At 39.0% G+C, this 17128-nt stretch overlaps 1 protein-coding gene across 5 annotated transcripts in view; it reads right to left on the bottom strand.

Annotated features, from left to right (window-relative positions):
• DIAPH3 (diaphanous related formin 3) overlaps positions 1-17128 on the bottom strand; it is a 486464-nt gene that overhangs the window by 136041 nt on the left and 333295 nt on the right. The window lies entirely within an intron of this gene.

Below are 17128 nucleotides of genomic sequence, written 5' to 3'. Positions count from 1 at the left end.
TGGCTTCCTGAAGGGGGAAGGCCCTGCTCGCGCTCACAGAACAGGCTGGGGTCCCAGAGGGTCATGAAACACATGGGAGACCCAGATGTGCATGGGAGTGGAGAGCAGAGTGCCAGTGGGGCAGCGCTGGGAGGGGTTGAGGGCACAAGGAGGGGCCAGTGCCCCAAGCACTGAATAAGCTACAGGAATTTGGGGTTTATCTTTAAGGGAGCGATCAAATTATTTTAAGCTAGGACATAACATGGTTAAATTCCCCCTTTAAAAGAACACTCTGAGAAGAGACAAGATGGAGGGCAAGGAAAAGGTGAGAGCAGGTCTGAGAATTTAAATCTAGGCAAAACGTGATGGCAGGGCCCAAGTAAGGAATGGAAGGTGGTGAAAATGCAAAAGAATGCACAGAAAAATCTTGGTGAGCACGGATGGGAGTCTTAAAAAATAAAGTCGAGGTTAATTTCTAGGTATCCAGCTTGGCTAACTAGGTATGTACTGATATTATTCACCAAGTACTGAATTGTTCTTGTTTGGTGGTGGAAGGGGGCCGAGCCTAGAGAGGAACTCATGTCTGGATGTGTTGAGATGTTCAGGAGACATCTAACTGCAGGTGATTAAAGGTGTTTAGAAGGCTGATGGTTTCACAGGTTTAACAAGAGGAAGGAGAACTGGTTACACTAATAGGTTTAACTTAGAAGCATAGTGGTTGTATTTGAAGCTGTAGAAAAGGGCGTAAGCTTAGCACAGATGTAGAGGAACACACGTTTTGAATTCAAACGACTTGGATTGAAATACGGGCTTTCCAATTAGCCACCAGTGTGACTCTGGGCAAATTAGTTAACCTTGCTAACCCTCATTTTCTTTCCCCTCAACTTTAATGTGGAAATAAGAATAGTACCTGCCTCAAAAAAAAAAAAAAAAAAAAAAAAGTCCTGCATCGGGCTCCCTGCTCGGCAGGGAGTCTGCTTCTCCCTCTGACCCTCCCCCCTCTCATGTGCTCTCTCTCATTCTCTCTCTCTCAGATAAATAAATAAAATCTTAAAAAAAAAAAAAAAAGAATAGTACCTGCCTCATGTTATTGGAGGATTAAAAGACATACATGGTGTGCAGTGCTCAGCAGGGTGCCTGGCACATAGTAAGAGCTTCACCTCAGTTGATCTCTGCTGTGGTAGTTGAGCTGGCAGAGCATGAGCTCTCTTAGGAAGATGTGTGCTTGACAAGAGCGCTGAGGGTAAGCCACAAGGCAAACTAGCGTGTAAAGGGGAATTTAGGAAGTCCTGAGTGTTTTCAGTCTCTGACCGTTTTCCATCGGGTTTACCGTGCACGCACTTTGAGAGCTCCCCTTTCTCATTGTCCCCTACATAACTTCATTAACTCTCACCACATTTTATAGGGTTTCAGTAGCAGTAAAAGATGGAAAGATAACCACCTGGAACTGGGAGTGGGGCTACAGAAGAAAAGCTCAGTTTCTCCAAAGACGTGTTGAAAGTGTGCAGCTGATGTACAAATTTCATAGGCTCACAGTTTAACCCAACTCCTTCTAAAAGAAACAGTGACAGTTGCCCTTACAAAATTACATGAATTATTTTTCTATGCTGCTGGTTATAGACCTTCTGGGAACCAGATTGTATCTGCTTTACTTGGTAACCCAGTTCAGTCTTTAACCTAGAACAAAGCTCAAAATACGACTTAAACCAGACAGCAAAAAGACAGGAATAACTTAAAGTCTTTGAACTTGTCTTAATCTAGATGTGAAACTGAAAATTTGAGTCAAGGGAGTTAGAAAGCCAATTTTCACTGGGATTTAACTGATAAAATGATGATTAGAACAGTTCTCTTTTATACTGCAGTTAAGTACCTCAACCAAAGTAGAATTTTATGTTTAAAAAAAACACAATATTTGAACCTATTTTTCTCCACTATTCTTCATTATTTGCACAACTTTAACTCAACATATTTCTTGCTGTAAGTTAGAAGAAGAAAAATAGAATCTTCTACAAAGGAACAAGTTTTTACTTTTTTGTTGTTTTGTTTTTAAATAGAACAGTTGATAACCTCTCTACTTCTGCTGACAATCCCAAACATCTACTGGAGCTGTGACAGCTCTGTCTGCAATCACATGCTACTACCTATTTCTTGCTATCCTGAATATGCTTGGACCTGTGGCGATCATCTCATAACTCTGAGCACAGGCCATGGGGCCATGCGTATAGTTGCTCTGGATAAAATATAGGCTATATTTTCAAAGCCTGAGTAAAAACATATTTCACAGGTACATGTGAATGTATAAACCATGATTATTGTACTATTTATTACATTGTATGCAAATGAGAATCTAAATAATTTCATGCCTTATAATAAATAAGGTTATAGTAAATAAAGTTAAAAATGTATTTGTAAAATAAAGTATTTTTCTCATATGAACTCTCCAGTCGCCAAAAAAAAAAATCCATACTGGATGTCATGCATAAAGTATGATTCTATTTTAATTATATAAACAACCAGGCAAAAAAGGTAATATAAATATATTGTGACAAATCATATTGCATTGTTATTAATTTTTAATTTCCCAATTCTTATGATTTAGATTCTGATGTAAGGAAATGATTCTGGCATCATAGTCATTTAGTTCAACTCATGAAGATATCCAATCTATCTTCTTCTGAAATCTTTTATTAGAGTTCATTTTTAAAACTAATGTAAACATGGCAAAATTACAGGAAAGTAAGTTAGTTATGTGCTCATTTAATTCTCCTTTCAAATAAAAATGGCACACCATTTTTGGAATGTCAACATACTTAAGGCACAAGATTTACAAGTGATCATATAATCAATGAATGAGTTTGCTATTTCAAAATAATATAGCAAAAACTTATCTGGGCTGTATTAAATAGACATCTCATATCAAAAAGCCAAAATTTCAATAAGAGTTTCCCAAAGGGTGTACCACAGAATGCTAGTCCCATGAGGAGCAGCGTGTGTGTGTGTGTGTGTGTGTGTGTTGTGGGGGAAGGGAGGGTGGTTCTGGGGTCAAATAAGCTTGGAAAAGAATGTGTAGCATATACTGCCCTTGGGAATTCATATCAAATACACACAAAAATTTAATTCATGATTTATGATAAATGTGGCATTTCAAATCAGTAGAGGATAAGAAAATGTTCAATAACCACTATGGTGACAATGTTTTATCTGGCTCCCACTCCTCTACTTACAGCAACATAAATTCTAAGTAGATAAAACATCTCAACAACAAAAAATTAAATTGCCAAAGTATAGCAGACAGTATGTAAAAGTATATTTTTCATTACTTCTGGAATGGAAAGATCTTCTTGTGAAAAATCTAAATACCCAAATGTCATGCAGATTTTACTAAATGTCTACAAACTGAAAGAATAGTAAGAACAAAGTTTACACAAACAATAAGAGGAGAAACTAGGAAAAAAATTTAGAACACAGGTATTCCTTAAGACTCGTTCTCTTGAAATACAGAAATTATGACTCATAAAAATAAATCAATTAAAAAACAACAACAACAACAAAAAAAACCAGGCAAATGCTATGCTCAGGAAACCCATCCTTAAAATAAATAAGCAAGGCTTTTATACAGAGAATATCATACTCAAACTCATTCATAATTAAGGCTATTCCAAATACATCAGTGAGAGATCATCTTTCACTTATCAGCATGGCAATAAAAAAATGAGGATAACGGGTATAGGCTGGAAAACAGGTCACCACACTTTGTTGGTAGAAATATAAAACTAATACATCCTCTTTAGAATGCAATTTAGTAATCTATCAGAAATAAAACTGCACATATCACTTCATGAAATAATTTTTCTAAAAAAATTATCCTACTTATAACTCACATGTGTGCAAGGCAATATGTAGAAGGATGCTCATTATAACATTGTTTATAATATCAGGAGATTGGAAACAACCTAAATGCCCATCAGCAAGAGACAGACTAAATAAACTGTGATAGTCACATATTAAAATATATTGAGAGGTGAAAATATAATGAAGCATATTTATTCATTTTAAAGATTTTATTTCTTTATTTGAGAGAGCGAGCGAGCGAGCGAGCGAGCAAGCACAAGCGGGGGGTAGGGGGGCAGAGGGAGAGGGAGAAGCAGGCTCCCCATCAAGCAGGGAGCCTGACACGGGCCTCGATCCCAGGACCGCAGGATCACGACCTGAACCGAAGGCAGACGCTTAACTGAGTGAACCACCCAGGCGCCCTGAAGCATATTTAAATTGTTCATGTGGACTACCTCCAAAATATACCAAGTGAAAAAAGTCAATCACTTATTTGATCAATAAGGACACTGGATATAGACCTTTCAATGGCCACTCACAGATATTAGCTATAAAGCGGAGGATATTTTCGGACTTCTTGCTTAGCAATTACTCTACCACATGGTGCTGAGAAAGGCATTACTTAATCATTTTTCCAGTGCTAAATGTTTGTTAAAATGTCTCCCATGTAAGTACTCAAGTGCCCAACTCTGATTAGCTTGTTCACAGTGACCTATTCTAGCAATTACTGAAGAAAGCAAAATTTAAAAACCAGTATTGACTCTGGTTTAAAAAAATAATGTTGCCAAAGTTGTCCTTGTGTATTACGTAGGGACTTGGATGCTGAACAGATGCCTTCAGCTGCAAAAAACATAGAATGTCAAGGGAAAGATAATGTATCTATTTAAATATATATGTAGATGCGAAATGATAATGGCATTTAACAAGATGTGACTCACACACAGTGAACACCCATGACCCTTTCATCACAGGAACCCAGGTAGGAAAAGTTTAATTACATGACATAACATCACTACTTCTGAATAGACGCTTCACTTGTTACCCCCAAGGGCTTCACTTTACTCTGAAGAAATAAGCCTGACAGTGTTTAAGCTTGGCAATTGCTTATTTTCTGATGAAAATATGCGATAGGTTTTAGACTCATTTAAATATTTTCTAGATGATTTCAATATTTCTTTAATGTTTTAATATTTTCTCACTATATGAGTGAGGAATTTTGAAAAATATTTTTCAATGGCTTTGTTTCTCAAAGTTTTGAACAAAGAATGGAATGATTTCAGATACAGAAAATGAAAATGTTTAATTCGATACCCTGAATCAAAAAAAAAAAATAAAAAGGGAAGGTAAACCAGGGGACAGCAGTAATTTCAGAGGAATTTCTTTCAGGAGAAGCTGGGATAAGTGGACTTGAGGCCATGAGGGGCCGCTCTCGGCGAGTGTACTTGGACACCGAGCGGTACCCAGAGGGGCCCAGTGGTCAAGTGCTGACAGCAACATATGGTGCACACAGGAAGAGGGGGAGAAAAGGTCGGGAAGAGAGGCCCAGGGAGCTGGGATGCAAGGCTGAAGAACTGCCATAGAATGGTTTTGAAAGGTGTGAAACAATCAAAATTGTACTTCACCATGATTAAAGCCGGCATAGTGTGAAGGTGTCAGGCCTGGGTGACTGGGAAATTGGTGGTATCATTAAACCAAAATGAGAACGTGAAAATCAGGTTTTATGTGGAACATGATAAGTTAGGTTTTAGATGAATTGATTTTGAGGTGCTGGCAGAATAGTTAAACTGCTTTGTCTAAGAAGTCGTTGGAAATATACTACTACAATTTCAAGTCAATCCCACACGGAAGCACTAAGGAATACGTGGCAGCCACTGAAACCAGCCCCAGCCCTTGTTCTCATGGGACTTATAGTCCAAGGGCAATTTCAACACAAAATTTGTGACTACCTGTATGATAAATGTCCCAAGACAGAAAGCAGAGTTCTATGAGACTGCTTACTGTAGAGACAGTGGATAAGAGGTGTAACTATGGCTGCCCAGTGATGATTGCAGGGGTTATTCTTTGATACTCATATTTGCACTTAGATTTCTGAAGACAGGTTTTAATTGCACTTTAAAAGACTCTATGGAGGGGTGCCTGGGTGGCTCAGTTGGTTAAGTGTCTGCCTTTGGCTCAGGTCATGATCCCAAGGTCCTGGGATGGAGCCTCACATCTGGCTCCCAGCTCCAAAGGGAGCCTGTTTCTCCTTCCTCTGCCTGCCGCCACCCCTGCTTGTGTTCTCTCTGTCAAATAAATAAATACCTTAAAAAAAAAAAAAAAGACCATGGATAACATAATAAAGAGTGGAAATTTGTATATTAGCATTTTGAGTGCCAGGAATGTTCTTAAATGCCACCTCACTGCAGCCAACTTTGCCCAAAGTAAGTTTATTAGATTCGAGTTCCAGGTTCATTTCTAATACGAATTTGTGGCTCAAAGTATTTTTTTCAGTTCATTTTGAAGGAGAAATACAGATTTATTCTGCATAAATATGGTATTCCTCCCCATTCTTTCCCCAATCAGATGCAAAAGTGTAGCATTAATATTACACACTGAAGAAATGTAAAAATCCTAATCAGAGTAACAGCAACATGCTTTTCAAAGAAAGGAAGTCAGCAAAGACAATAGGCAACTCTGAATGAGAGGAAAGTGGGGAGGAAAGGAATTGACATATGCTTCCGGAGAAAGCAAATAACACAGAAAAGAAAAGAAAGTGGGAGACAACTGAACTTTCCATGAACTCATTAACAATTGCAAAGAAACTGGAGACAAAAATGTGCTAAACTCTTTCAAGCGAACAATGGAAGATTTTCCTCTCAACTACAAAAAAACTGACAAAATGAATATGGAAGCCCCCAAATAAAACCTGATATTAGGTATGTTTGAGCACAATTTTATTTAGAAAAGAATGCATGAGAAAAAGAAAAAAATCTAAATATGAATTAAGATATACCAGGAACCATCACTTTGAGTGAACGCCTGTGTGGAGTATTTTACCTAAATTTTCTGATTTCATCCTCACTCCAACCCTGCAAAGTAACTATTATCACATCTATTTTAAAGCCAGGGAAACTGAAGCTCAAGGAAGTGATGTTCCCAAAGCCCTACCCGTGGCTAAGTATCAGAGGGGAGGTCTGAACCAGTATCTTTCTGATTCTTTCCATTATATGCTTTTCTTAGTATAGAGGTGTTGCAGGCTGAGAAGTACTCAGATCTTTAGCTTAGTTGAGTTGTACTTAGAGGTGTTTCAGGAAATGCCTCAAGGTACAGACAGACAGTGGCTTTTGTAGCTGGTAACTCAACCAACAAGCACAGATTAGGTTTCCCCCAATTCACTAGAAACCTGCTCCCTTTCTCTGGAAGCCAGCAATAAATGAATGCAGTCACAGAAGACTCCCTCCCCACAGAGAAAGGCCAGAGACATCTTCCAATTCTCCTAGGAACAGGAGTATCTGGAAATACTAAAATCAGTCTGGTCAGCCTGTGGCTTCATGATCCCTCCCTACAACCCATTCACTGGGTACCTGTTATAGTTGGGTTAAAACCTTGAGGCCAGCTAAACCACTATCACTATCATTCTTGGTCACCACTGGCCAAAATTCAGGTTCTTTCTGGTCTTTACTTCCTCGATATATATTAGCATAAACAACTTTTCTACTGCCTCAATGTCTTCAGTGAACATTCCTTTCACCTCTACCTGGAAACTGGACAGATGATCTGCACTGCCCCTTCCTAATAGATGTCCCTCATTCTCTCATACATTATGTGCGTGTAGGAGTGTAGGTAGAGGAGAGGGGAGTAGTTTTCTCCCTCAACTTTACTACTATATCAGAGTATCACTTCTTTTTCCGGATGTAAAAAGAATGCTTTGAGAAACAGGTCATTTGGTTATATCACTGCCATCCTTCTGAGTCAATGTCACCTAATTATGCACTAGTCTCCCCTCTATTCAAGATAGACTTGGTCATCTGATTCAATCTTCCTTCTCCGGCCAAGTCCTGCCATTATCCTGCATGAATTCAACCATATGAACAACTAAACTAACAGCAAATGAATTCTTTGACTCCCTCATCTCCAGGGACCAATCCTCTCTCTTTAACGGTCCGTTACCCATTCTCACATCCATAACTGAACTTTGTGACCAACCACAACTATTTTGTTAATAATAACTTAAATTCAAATAAACTTGACTGACTCCTGCCCTTCTTATATTCTCTCTCATGAGTTCTGTCAGGGGTCCCTGGAAATCTCCAAAGCCCTGGCCTCACGGTCTTTATTCCTTGTTTGTCTGCTAATACTCTATAGTTCGTTGCTTTGACCGTGATTCACCTGCCAGTATCTTACTTCTTCCATTGATGTCCTTTTTCAGACTCCTGGTAAAACATAAATGGATCCCAAATTCCATCTTCTTGAAACTATGTATCAGCTGCTGAGTAATCCTGGTGAAAAATAATACTGCAGGATCAGGACCAGTACATAATCACAGTTGCCAACCTCAACTGAATTCTTAATGGTATCCAACACGCCTCCTATGTTTCACCAGGAGGCTCTCACTCCCACTCCCTGATAGGGGTTGTTTCAATGCTTCCATACTTTTTTCACGCCTCTCAACCAACCACTGTCCTTCCTCGGTAGAGGACTTCCTCTATTTCAGATATAAAATAGAAACCCCTTGACGAAAATACCCTTAACTTCCTAACATCAAATCTACCATCGTATCTACACCTGGACCCAGCCTTTCCTCCTTCCCACCCATCACAGTGGCAGAGCATGTTGCTTTCCAACACAATTTCCTCCACCTGAATTGTTATCTTACCCTCTGCACTGTTCCTGCTGCCCTCAGGACCTTGTTCTATTGAGTACCCTTCCCAATCTCCCTCCCTTTCTCATCTCCCCAACTACATTCAAACAAATTTAAACACCTGCTTGGCCCCCTCTTGACCCCAAATCCCCTCTGGTTACTACCCTTCTTACATCTCAGTCTCACTTCCCATATTCATTTATCAACCCTCTAACCTTCTCCTTTGAGTTGAAATCAATGGGACAACTGTCATTCTCTTTATGATCTCTTGGTAGAATTTGACAACGTAGACCAACTCTTCTCCTTTGAAATGATCCCTTCCCTGGGCTCCATGATGTCAGAATTTTTGTTCCCTACAACTCTCATGGTGACTCCTTCTCAAGCTTTTCTTGGTTCCTCTTCCTTGGCCCACACATATACCATTCCTCACACTCTCCATCAGCAGTTTATTAAATCCCACAGCTTTGTATATTAAGAACTTCAAGTTTTTATCAATAGCACAAGCTCTACTCCTGAGTCCCAACTACCACGACCAAACAATCCACATTTGCCAAAGATTAAGGGGTTTCCTAGAACAAAGGACTTGCAGTGCTAACACTGGGAAAGTCTCAGGCAAACTAGCTTGAGTTACCCTCACCCCTACCCAATCACTGAGACAAGGTTACTTAAGTGTTCTATAGATATCTCAAAGGTAACATCTACAAAATGAAATTCATCACCACTTTCCCCAAAATTCCACTTCCTCCTGTATTTTTCATCTCAGTGAATGGTATCACCTATTCAAGCAGAGGAAACTGTCAAAGGCAAATATGTATAAAAGGATCTCCCTATCTCAAAGCACTGAGTTCCCAGACACTTTTCTTTGGGGAAATATCCAATATGATTCTTATATAACTTGTTAGTATTTATAAATGCTGCTGAATGAAAAACAGTAAAAATTAGTGTATCACTTTTCTGAAAAGTTACATGTCTACGGGCGAGCCCCAATAGTGCAAGATTTCTTTCTTCAGTGTCGCATTCTTCCACCATTCAAGTTCTTTGACACTAATTTTGGTTACCATTTAATGTATTATACAATTTCTTCTTTAAACACCTTGAAATATTCCTTACATGCAGTTATGGAATGATTAATTTCCCTTTCCAATACGTTGAAATAAATATTCCTCCAGTAAGGAAACTCTGGAAAACAACTGTATTAACTTATGAATGCCTCAGCCAGAAGACAGTACACATTCTACAGGTCGCCAGGAAACAAAATGTTTGCCCTTCACAGTACATTCTATAGACTCCGTTATCTTCACACAGCTCCTGTCTCTGGGTGAGCTCTATCAAATATTGCCTTTAAACTTGCTTGGACAAGTGAAATACACCCAGTACACAAAGAATAAATGAAAGTTTTAGATTATGAATGTACAAAAGAAGTGCAAGACCCAAGACTCCTTAGGCTGAAGGAAATAGGCAAAGGAATAACTTCACGGTGTTTGGGTTATTACATTTATATCTCTTCATCTTCATTCAGCACGAGACAGTAGATAGTCTGATATTTTAATGAAAAATTGACACTATGGGAAGAATTATCTGGAAAAAAAATGATTGTTAACACAGGACACAAAGTGCCAAGGGAAATGGTATTTTTTTGTTTATCTCAAATTTAGGGAGATATTCTCTTCTGTTCCAAGGAGTTCAGGTAGTGACTGGACATACAGCCAAGAGCACATAGGAACAATTCTCCATTGCTTAATACATTTATCTAAGCTTGTGGGTCCTCTTTTCATCCTCTTGCCAGCCATCTTGTGACCACATCTATACGTATTAGTGCTTCCACCATAGGGTATGTGCATCAATAGGAGGAGAAGTTGAAATTACATTAGTTAATTTGCTACTTCATTAACAGCTGTGGTAAAAAGTGCACAGAGAAAGGAGATTGAAACTAGCTAAAATGAGTGGTTTGTATTGTACGTGAACTAAATTATCTATGTCCCCTATTCCTGCGGATAACTGAGAGTCAGCTGTGCACACATCTGTGGGTGTTTATCAACATTTACCATCTGTGAGAAGCTTATGGGTTGTAAATGGTGGGCTAATTAGTTGAAATGCTAGTCACTCCTAATGACAGTTGTTAGGGATAAAGGTTTTACCCAGGTTAAATTGATCTCGGAACCCTGTTAATCACTGGAGGCCACTCCACCTTTTATTACAAGACTAAGGAGCTACACTATGCTGTATAAGTCACACAGTAAAGATGCATTATAACTAGATCAGGCTGCTAGTTTATGCATGTTAATGAGCTCTGCTCTTAATAGACTGAAGTGCTGATTGGGTATTTGTCAGGGAAAATGGGAAGTTGTCAGTCTGTAAAAAGGTCAGCCAATTCTGTAATATATAAGATTTTCATTTCTGTTCTACATATATACTAAACGCATTCCATTCAGAAAATTAGGAAAGCATGGATAGCAAACCAGTAACTGACATAAGAGATAATTCATTTATGAAAAGATTTGTCCTTATACATACTGGCATACATATACATTTCCCTAAATTCCCCAAATCAGCAAGTTTTTCTAAGCCCATGTCTCCCTTTTACTGATCAAAAGTGTGGGGAAAACATTCTAAACAGGTTAACTTTCAAATAAAATTGTCCTATAACCAAATGGAAAGCAAAACCAAACAAAAAACATACTGCATGGGGAGAGAGACTCTTAATTTCCTGCCAAATGAAAAGTGTCTTATAATAGAGCTTGTATTTTAATAGAGGATAGTGTTGTAAAATCAATGGAGGGCCTAGACAAATTTTGACTGCTCAGGCATGTTTTTATTTAAAAACTGACTTATAGAATATAGATGGACTTTGCAGGGTTAGAAGGAACCTTCTTTGATGGATAAGGAGACTTATAATCTGGGAAGCTAACTGGCCTGCATACTATCACTTAGCTGCCGGTGAAGTCGGGGCTGGAATACTGGTCACCCCAACCCTAAGCTGGAGCGCTCAACACTACAGGATACCGCTTGCATTCTAAGAGAATAACAATACTGTCCATAGGATCAAGAACTTTGGCAAGGGAAAAAATTGCCCTATCTAAAATGTCACTCCTTTCCACACTTCTTATCCCTCATCCCTGCTTTATCTTCTCCTTAAAACTTACTGACTTCTAACACTATATATCTTAAATGCCATCTGTCTTCTCTGTCAGGACCCACAAGGGCAGGGATATTTGCTTGTTTTGTTTCCTGCTATATCCCCAGGGCCCTGGAAAGTATCCATAACATGATACATGTTCAATAAATATTTGTTGGAGAAAACCTTTTGATAGGAAGAACTTCTTTTCACCATTACAGTACCAGTTCTGTTAATAAAGGAGGTATTCCAAGGCCAATTTTTATAATTTGTTGTCAGAAATGTAAAATCACAAGAGCAAATCACACAGGAGGCTTGAGAGTGTCTTTTGAAATGCAAAGTGTGATCGATGCTTTTTAAAAATTCACAAAATACGCACTAAAACAGTATCACATAGAACAGAAAAATGTGAACGCAAACTTCAATAACAAGAATTCCAGAGTCTTGGAACTGAATGCCTGAGTGGATTTCCACTGAAAAGGAAGGAGTGGGATTGCCCCTCTTTCCTCCGAGGGGAGAACGGGATACGTTGTTTTACTTGACACGCATCCCAACCGTCAGTTAGCCGCTCCCCGAGAGGCCCACCCCCAGTTTACCCTCACGAGCTAACATGATTTGTTTTCAAATGTTCTTGGTTGGCGTAGCTACAAAAAGATGCTCAAACTGTCTTTGTTAACGGAGAAGACTGTTCTCTTCCTCTAGACAAGAAGTTAACATTTATGCACAGTTGTGTTTCATACCCTACGCCAGACCCTGTCAGGTGAAATTATGCCCCAGATAAAAGGGTTTTAAATTAGAGATGTAAAATCAACATGTCCTAAAGCTCAGACAGGTACCATCTACCCTGTCACGAAAGCTTTTCCGTGTCCCCATACTTCATCAGCAACAAAGCCCTACTGGTACCGTTTTAAACTGCCTTTCAAATCTACCCTGTCTTCTTTTTCTCAGTACATCTGAGTTCAGGTTGTTGGCATTTAGCTCCTACAAAATTGCAATGGTCTCCTAACTGGTCTCACTCTTTCTACTCGCGCCACATCCTCAAAGCCTTCGGCATGCATTCTTGCCGTCAGAGCCATCTCTCTAAAATAAGACCCTATCACTGCTCTGCTCAACGCCTTTGGAAAGTGCCTACAGGATAAAGCAAAACTCTAAAGCATAACACGCTCTCCCAATTTCCAATTTAGCCTTGCCGTTTCCTACAGCTCTACCCAAAGAGCATTTCCGGCCTGCTACCTTATTTGTTGCTGTCCAAATACGAATTTCATGCCTCCGTGTCTTAATTTACACAGCCCAGTGGATTTCCAGACTTGGAAGCCCTGGCTCATTTTACTGTGTTCATTTGGTATCCACCTAATTCAAGATTCTGCATTTCAACAGACCAATAGAAGTCTGGGTACTACTGCTCAGGTGACAACCCACCTTCCCTGGCTCTACCCTAAGGTGGAAGCCAAAAGGACTATTCACAATATTGGAACTATCTACGTAGGAGAGAAGGTACATCACGTTCATGGGTTGTACATAAATGGACAAGATGCCCCCATCTGCTGGGAGAAACTGGAAAGGGAGGAGGTTTCCTGCAGGGTAGGAACCCTGCACACCGTTCCTCATTCCAGGAGGAAATGGGACTCACAGGGTAGGATTTCACATGGAGTCACAGGGAGTGGAATCCAAGAGCGGAAGCATCTTGTGCCCAACGTGCAGCCCTTGGAGAGCAGCGGGTCTACTGATGCGGCCAGGGGACAAACCTAAGTGAAAGGTTGCAGTCCCCACGGATGAGTGCTTCGGGAGGAGCACAGTGACTTCTAGGGGCACTGGCTGGGGAGAAAAAGAAGTGAGCAGAGAGAAAGTGCAAATCCAAGTGCATAACACGGAGACATCTCTGAGAATCGCCAATATCCAGGAGCAGAGGAGATGTCTAAGAGAACCCAAGCAGATCTCCTAGATTCCCACTCAAGGGCGAAAGAGACCTCACCCTTACCAAAGGAAGACACAAGAAATTATGTCAAGGTAGGGAGGCTGGTTTGGGCCCAGTCAGAATTGAATCAAGAAGAGTGCACGCTGCTAGAAGTGCCCGCAAGCTGGCTTTCAAGCTTGGCATCCGTTTTAGAGAGAAGGACAATAAGAAGAGAGCACAAACAGGGATTTCAAACAAGAATAACTCAATCCGACGCTGGCATACATACACAGAGAGAAATGACTAAGCGGTTTCCCATTAGGCAGGCGAGTGTTTCAGAGTCAGAAATGAAACTTCATTTATACCAACTTACATCTTTGCACACCTGAGTTTGTTCTCCTGACTGTGAAATACCTATTTGTTACCGATATTACAAGAGCACATAAAACAAACTGGACAGATGCCATATCTCGTCCTAGGATTGGGCCAAATATACCTCTAAGTGGTTGGCTCAGATAGAATATGTACAACTGAGGAATTCCTACCCCAGAGACGTGAATTCCATTAATGTTTTAAAAGTGCTTATTAAACACCTGCTTTGGAAAGATAAACAGCAGCTCACTTTAAAAAGTTCTTTTTAAAAAACATGGCTAATTTTAAATACAAGCGTTTTATTTTTGTAAGATTAAATGAGAAATAATATTATGTTTGACTTTCCTGTTTAAAGAACAAATCTTTTAGAGCCAAATTAGAATATTAGCTGAAGTATCATGTAAAGTAACTATAGTAAATGCTTCAAGTCACTTTCCTCTTTTCTTGTATTTTATAAAAGATAAATATCACTTAATTAATGAATTAAGCTAAACTTTTATTCCACAGAGGCCTCTGATAAGTTTCAGGAGGAATACACCAAATTCTTAAGATGTTTTATTTCTGTTTTCAATATTAACTGCACTTAAATGGGAGCAGGCTGAAAGCATGCGTGCACACACAAGTCTCCCTAGCTAAGATGTAATACTCGGAAGGAAATTTTTATATCTCTGAGAGTTCCTAAGATTCTAACATGGCTAAACACTGCTGGAGATATTTCTCCTTTCTTACCTTTCCCTGTTTAAAGTTGATGAATGGCGACTCAGTTATTATTCCATTTCTATTATATCCAAGTGTGATGCTTTAGAAATAAAAAAAAAAAAATGGTGCCAAACATAAAGAGGGAATTTTCTCATGGGGGAGCTGAAAGATTTGAAAAACAGTACTCTTTCCCCAGCTTTCCTACACCACAAGTAAAGCAGTTCTGAACAAAGCTCAGCATCATTTGGGCTCTCCTAATTTTCCAAGTAGAGAAGGAACAGTTTTTATTTTATTTTTTTTTCTTTTTTTTTTAAAGATTTTATTTATTTATTTGAGAGAGAGCACATGAGAGGGGGGAGGGTCAGAGGGAGAAGCAGACTCCCTGCCGAGCCGGGAGCCCAATGCGGGACTCGATCCCGGGACTCCAGGATCATGACCTGAGCCGAAGGCAGTCGCTTAACCGACTGAGCCACGCAGGCGCCCAGAAGGAACAGTTTTTAAACTCTCCACTATGCCTCCAAATATAACATTAAGACATTTTACATTCAGTCTCAGCAGATACCATGAGTTAGGAAACAGCGTTTCCTCAGATTGCAATGCTGTGTGTCTTAAAAGAGTCAAAATGCAAGAATCAAGAACACAGTATAACCATAATACCTGAGAAATACCTGAGAAATACCTGAGAAAATGCCTGAGAAAATGCCACATTTCCTCAGGCCAAGTTCCTTTAGAATCTCATAGATAAGGTCCCTAAAAAGGTTGTAGTCTATGGGGAAGGTGAGCAGCATTAGGGTCTTTTTGCAAGAATGAAAGGTACTTCTAATTATCACAAATGATATTTTCCTCTACCAAAGCTGAAATCAGAGTATAATCAACAGAGGTACAGCAAAATCATAGGATAATCTATTAAAATATTTGGTAATTTATTGGCTAATTTAATATTTATTTAATAAAAACTCTCCATGCATTCAAAAGGCACTACATTTGTTTGACTCTACCAAAAGGCACTCCTTTTTTTTCCCTGAAAGGTCAACATTGTTCCGTAATAAACATTAAAATAAATGAAGGCAAAGTAAAACAAAAACAAAACAAAAAACCTTTTATTCACATATGAATCCAAGGGAAAATACAATCTAATTAGCATCAAGACTATCCACTGGAAACAAGAGATGATAATTGCAATTCAGCACTAACAGAATCAATACTTATAAAATATACCTGAAGTATAATAAAACGACTGCCTTTCTCTTAATTCTTGGCTTTTGAATTAAGATAGTCCCTTTTGTTCACCAACCTTCTCGACTTTATGACATTTGAAGGCTACTATGCAGTGAAACAGAGGAACTGTCACATGTTTAGAATCTTAGAACTAATGGCAAGTCAGAGAATCAAAGTCAGGATGACTCTGGAGGGAAACTATCCAGCTTCTAAAGGCACTGAACCTTCACACAACCCTTGCAAGTTCCTGATGGAGCCTCTAACTCAACACTAATTTGACAAAAAAATGTTTCGACTTTGCAAGAGTTACTGCATGGATAGCACTAAAAGTTTAAAAATAAACCTTCAAAGGATTGTGCTGGACTAAAATTACTGTCACTTTTATCCATTAATGATAATTATTGGTAGGAGTTCTATAGTGACAGTTCATTCTACCCAGGCAATGGTCTCCCAAGAACTGCTTATTCCAAAAACAGTCAGTCATCTATTTTCTGTTATTACACTAGTCTGTCAAATTCTTCCTGCCTTGGGGCATCCAAGCTTGTGTTAATGCTGCCCTCAACATTAACTCTGTTAATATTATGTTGCTTCTAATTTTCTTGAAGAACACTGGATATCTGAGGAAGGAAGCTATCCAGGAAACAATATTTTAAAATCCTATCACAAAATAATGTCTAATTTCATCTAAACACTAATGCCTATTTATACCATTTTCAAGTAACACATAAATATTCAATTTCTCTGCTTAATTTTCCCCATCTGTCCTAGGGTTTATTTATTCATCATCAAAAGCCAAATACTACTGAGTTCCTTTTTTAAAATGGCAAGATAATCACTTTAGACTTAGCAACCTTCGTGACCAAGTTCAGCACCACTGAATGGATTTCCTTCAACCTTAAGAATTTAATGTCAAAATGACCAAAAATAGGAAGAGAAAAGAGACAGCCTATTAATAAAGAAATAAAAACCTGGCTTCCCCTATGACCTTTTGACACATTGATATTTTCATCTCAAAAGATATACAAACAATAGTACAGAAATACTGGGGACTATAAGCTGGGATAAAAGGATAAGAGCACAATAGTTGTGCTGGATTGGTGACTGGAACAATTGGCAGTCCAGATGCTTGCTAGCATTTCAAAAGTTCAACTGCACAACTTTTCATTTTAAATTAAAGAAT

The sequence above is a fragment of the Mirounga angustirostris genome, unplaced genomic scaffold (genome assembly GCF_029215605.1).
Source record: "Mirounga angustirostris isolate CCGP_5_RB_7025 unplaced genomic scaffold, mMirAng1.0.hap1 SCAF_3, whole genome shotgun sequence".
Lineage (NCBI taxonomy): Eukaryota > Metazoa > Chordata > Mammalia > Carnivora > Phocidae > Mirounga > Mirounga angustirostris.
This window is presented reverse-complemented; position numbering and strand designations above follow the sequence as displayed.